Consider the following 5,686-nt stretch of genomic DNA (forward strand, 5'->3'; position numbering starts at 1 on the left):
GGCCTCAATGTTTTTTCTATGCCTCTCATAATGTGAGAGAACACATTCAGTAAGAGTGAAAAAAAACGCTAGTGCTTTTGAGGGAGGGGCCCAGATGGAAGTCCCACTGTGACATATGAGTTGGGAAAACTACCCTGATGATTCTAATAAGACTCCCTAGAAAGGGATTCCTTACCTAGCCTACCTGTTGAGAATACCTACTCTAGATTCTCTGATATTTTGTATATTCCCTGCGTAATCAAATCATGTGCCAGATAACATTATTGTGATAATGGTGAGTATGTGGTTTGTATCCAAATCTTTTATAAAGAAATATATCCTGTAAAAAAACCAGGACGCAAAGGATTATTGTCTCTTGTCCCCAGATGATATATATATTTTTAACTTCCCACATTACACTGATGTACCTAGATGATGTTTAATGCACATTCAGTATGTTGTTTTATTTGCCTCTTTAATAATGAAAGGTGGTATTATTCATATACCACGCCATACCGTAATATAGTTGGTATTATTGTCCAAGTATTTATATGTAACCAGAAAGCTGATTCCAAGTGAAGGTTTGGATGAAGGCACTAGTGACAGAGGAGGCTTTGCAACCCTCCTTTTTGCAGCTGGGTTGCTGCAAGACATTTCAGCAAAACCACAGATAATTGGGTGATTCAGGGCAGCCTGATATACTAAAATATATTGACTATAAAAAGGGTGCTCAGATACATCCACTTCTACTTCAGATATCCTGAAACAGGCAGTCTGATTCATATCAAGAATTTGTTCCCTATGAGACCCCTCTCCCATTACACCTCCCTGTTTTCTGCATTAAAATATAAATACCTTAAAGTCACTGACCATGTTTTATTCCATGTTATGTTTTCTCATCTGGCACACAGTGGATGTTCATCCATATTGGTTGAATAAATGAATGAATGAGTGAGTGAACAATGTTCCCGTAACCAAAAGTAAAGGCCAGAACCTCCTGGGTCACCTGAAACTTTGTTCCTACCTAGCAGGGAAAAGAAAACATGTCTCAGCATTGTCAGACTAGCCCTGAGATACACTCCAGCTGAAATGGCTGAGGTTCCATGCCCATTCTTGATCAGTCACTGGGGCCAAGGCAGTGAATCAGCTTCTTCAGAACCATATGGGTCCCCTGCAAGGAAACCCAGGGCTGTTGGAGAGGGGAAAGAAAAATATGGATGCAGGGAGGCACCAACATATGTCCGATATCATCGTACTTGAATTTGTAGTTGGATTATTTAAATTGCCATGGGTATAAGGTGCCTCAAAAATAAATTTTTGTTGAGTTAGATCACATACAGCATTTATTTTAAAAGAGGTGTTAAATATTAAACTATCTTTAAAGATTACACTTACAAAGCTGATCTAAAGCACCAGTAAGTTATCTGCTGATATACAACTTAAGGAAAAAATTAATTGCATATTAAAATTAAAAATGCAAGTTTTTGTAAGGTCTACAAAAATACCCTGACAGATTTGAAATAGAAATTCTTGGTGTTGTCACTGTGACAAGTATTTCTACTGGTAACCTGGGAATCCATGCCCAGCACTGTGGTATATGGCGTAGTTTCTGGAAGACTAGCCTTGGATTGAATTCACAGTCTCCCTGGAGTTGTGGTTGCATTTGTCAGAAAGATTCTTAGGGATTTAGACTGACCGGGCTGTCATGTTTTCACACTCATACATTTGAAATTTTTGGAAAAACCATAAAACCCACCAGTCTTTGGAGACTGTCCAGAAATAAACATGATTCTAACGTGTTTTGGTTTGGAAAATCCTCAGGCTACTTGTGTTAAAAATTAAAGAACTAGCCGGGCATGGCGGTGTGTGCCTGTAGTTCCAGCTATTCAGGAGGCTGCGGCAGGAGGATCACCTGAACCCAGGAGTTCGAGGCTGCAGTGTTCTATGATTGCACCTGTGGAGTACCACCGCACTTCAGTCTGGACAACATAATGAAACCTCATCTCTTAGAAATGAACTGGCTGATGTTAGGTACTTGCCAGGGTAGACAACCTTAACTAAGCCCCTGGGGTTCTGTGGGACCTCTGCAAATAGATCTTCTGCTCAACTGTTCAAAAAGGCAAGGGCTGTCCCACCCTCAAAAAACAACACTGACTTCTAGAGACCCATGGAGAGATGGAAGTTCCCGAAGACTGGCTTGCTAGGTAGGAAAATAACCAGTGCTCCATCAGTGTTCTCTGGATTGGAATTTGCTGATTCATGTTTCTTAAAATACATGATCACATCAAATCTGCTGAGCTGTTGATTATCAACCAAGCCTAAACCCACCGGCTCTTACCCTTCAGCTTTCATAAAAGAGAAGCCTGATTTTGTTCAGGTATCTAGCCTTCTCCCAAACACCCTGTGTGACTTGAAGGATACCTTTGGTGGAGCCATAGATAGGACAAATCTTGATCAGTAAAACAATTAGGAAATCCTGTACTTTTGCAATTGGTTTGGAATGATTTGTACATGACAAAGGACATGCCAGGCAATTTGGAAGGGCTCTCGTTGGCCACATCTGGCAAAATTTGAGTATCAAATAGGTAAGATGGTACCATTGAATAGAAAGAGAATCGAACTCCATAAGGATTAGCAAAGAAAAAGAGGTTGAGGAGGGTGCAGAGAAAAACAAAACAAAACAAAAAATCTTTATAGAAGAATGCCAGCTAAAAAAAATGCAGAAAGAGAGAATGAGGAAAGTATCATTTTGCAACCACCAAATGTAATTATTGATTAAGGCATTTTCACCATTGAGTGGGAAGTTAAGAAATGAAACATGTATTCTCAAAGTACCACCTCATTTAAAAAGGAGAAGAGGTACTTTTACGTGGATAAATCTGATGAATACGACCCCAACCATGTGGTCATAATTAGTGTCAGCAATAATGGGAAAATCTAATATATTCTTCCCCATGTCCTGGATGCCACTGGAAGCGCACACTGCTTGTAATAGTCTTGCCAAAATGTTTATGCTGAATCTAATCATGGGGAAGTAAGACAAATCGGACTGTGGAACATTTTATTAGACAACTGGTCTGAATCTTCAAAAATACTAATGTCGGCCAGGCATGGTGGCTCACACCTGTAATCCCAGCACTTTGGGAGGCTGAGGTGGGTGGATCACCTGAGGTCAGGAGTTTGAGACTAGCCTGGCCAACATGGTGAAAGCCCATCTCCACTAAAAATACATAAAATTAGCCAGGCATGGTGGTGGGCGCCTGTAATCCCAGCTACTCAGGAGGCTGAAGCAGGAGAATTACTTGAACGCAGGAGTGATTCTCCTGCGTTGCAGTGAGCCAAGATTGCACCATTGCACTCCAGCCTGTGCAACAAGAGTGAAACTGTCTCAAAAAAAAAAGGCATGGCCAGGTGTAATGATTCACACCTGTAATCCCAGCACCTTGGGAGGCCAAGGCTTGAGGATGGCTTGAGCCCAGGAATTTGAGACCAGCCTGAGCAGCAAGGCCCTATCTCTACAAAAAATAAAATAATTAGCTGGATGGGGTGGCACATGCATGTGGTCCCAGCTACTCAGGAGGCTGAGCTGGGATGATTGATTAAGCCTGGGGTTGTACCACTTGCACTTTAGTGTAGGCAACTGAGCGAGACCCTGTCTCATTTGGAAAAAAAAAAAGTCATGAAAGCAAGCGCAAGCAGAAGACTGATTGTTCAGACAGGACTACCAAATGCAATTCATAATCTGTGATTAGATACCAGATTTAAAAAAAAATCTAGAAGTACCATATGACCCAGCCATCCCATTACTGGGTATATACCCAAAGGATTATAAATCATGCTGCTATAAAGACACGCATGTTTATTGCGACACTATTCACAATAGCAAAGACTTGGAATCAACCCAAATGTCCATCAGTGACAGACTGGATTAAGAAAATGTGGCACATATACACCATGGAATACTATGCAGCCATAAAAAAAGGATGAGTTTGTGTCCTTTGTAGGGACATGGATACAGCTGGAAACCATCATTCTCAGCAAACTATCGCAAGAACAGAAAACCAAACACCGCATGTTCTCACTCATAGGTGGGAACTGAACAATGAGATCACTTGGACTCGGGAAGGGGAACATCACACACCAGGGCCTATCACGGGGAGGGGGGAGGGGGGAGGGATTGCATTGGGAGTTATACCTGATGTAAATGACGAGTTGATGGGTGCTGACGAGTTGATGGGTGCAGCACACCAACATGGCATAAGTATACATATGTAACAAACCTGCACGTTATGCACACGTACCCTAGAACTTAAAGTATTAAAAAAAAAAAAAAACTCTAAAAGACATTTCAGGAATAATTAGGTAAATTAAGTAAAGTTTAATATGGATTTCTTATTACACACTGTTATTGTATCAATGTTAACTTTCTTAGATGAGATAATAACTTGGTGGTTATCTAGGAAAATGTCTTTGTTTCCCATAAATGCATGCTGAAACACTGAAGGATGAAATGTCATGGTATCTACATCTTATTTTCAAATGGCTCAGAAAAAAAAATTTATAGAGAAATAAAGCAAATGTGGCAAATTGTTGATAATGGGCAAATCTACGTGAAGGGTGTATGTGTGAACATTCTACTATTTTACGTTTCTGTAGGTGTGATTTTTATAAAAGTAGAAAAAGTAAAAAAGAAATGATAAAACAGCATGAATAAAAAATAAAACTATTAATTATATGAACGCTATTTAACATTTAAAGTTGTTTAACTGGTTTTGTAAATGGGATAAAATATTAATCAAAGTCCCTTGAGAACTATTCCTAAAATAGAATAAGATTTATGAAGAGAACTTAAAAGCTTAATGGAGAACTGGTTTTCTGAATGTGTTACCTCCATATATTGATATTTCAAAAAATTAGAGAGTGAAACTGGTTACAATCAACTTGTAATGGCTTGGAGAGTCAGTGTTCCAAGAGTTAGTGCAACAGTGTGTTCTGAAGGAAACCTGAGACAGTCAAGTCCAAGCAAGGTCATCCTCAGAGAGGAATGCTCCTAAAAAAGGCCGCAAAGTGGTCACAAAACTGAATGATGTGAAATCACAGTGGAGTTCCTTCTAAGTGAATTCTCTTATTTAAATGAATGCTTGGAATCTTAAGTTGGGACAGTTGACAGTATACACATTTGTTAAGGTTGATGCAGCACTTTTCAATGTTAACAGCTACTGTATCTGGTGATCATGGCCTTTCATCACCAGAAAGACCTACTCTGTCCTGGAGAAGAGTTAGTTCTTTGGGCTTTTCCCTTACGCTCGGGAAAAATCTCTAAGATCATCAAACTTTCTCTCTGTGATTCTGATTCAGAGCCAAATAACCTTTTGATTAGCAACTCACTTTCCCAGTGTCTTAATGCTGGGAAACAGAATACTCTAGGGGAATAGAGATATGTAACCCACTTGCAGGAAGATGTTCCACTTGGTAAATAAAACCATTGACATTCTGTCGTATCAGTCCCTTGCAAATTTAGTCAGAGGGGTCACCCCCCAAATTTTATCAATTTGGAATAAACAAAATTGCCTATGTATGATGACTTAAACAGCCTGTTGTTCTTATATTTTGACATCATTTTAATTTGTGCATTGTTTAAACTTAAATAACTACTTAGATCCCAAACTACCATTTCAAGGATACTCTTCTTCCTTACTTAAAAAAA

This window comes from Macaca thibetana, chromosome 18 (genome assembly GCF_024542745.1).
Source record: "Macaca thibetana thibetana isolate TM-01 chromosome 18, ASM2454274v1, whole genome shotgun sequence".
In the NCBI taxonomy this organism is placed as follows: Eukaryota; Metazoa; Chordata; class Mammalia; order Primates; family Cercopithecidae; genus Macaca; species Macaca thibetana.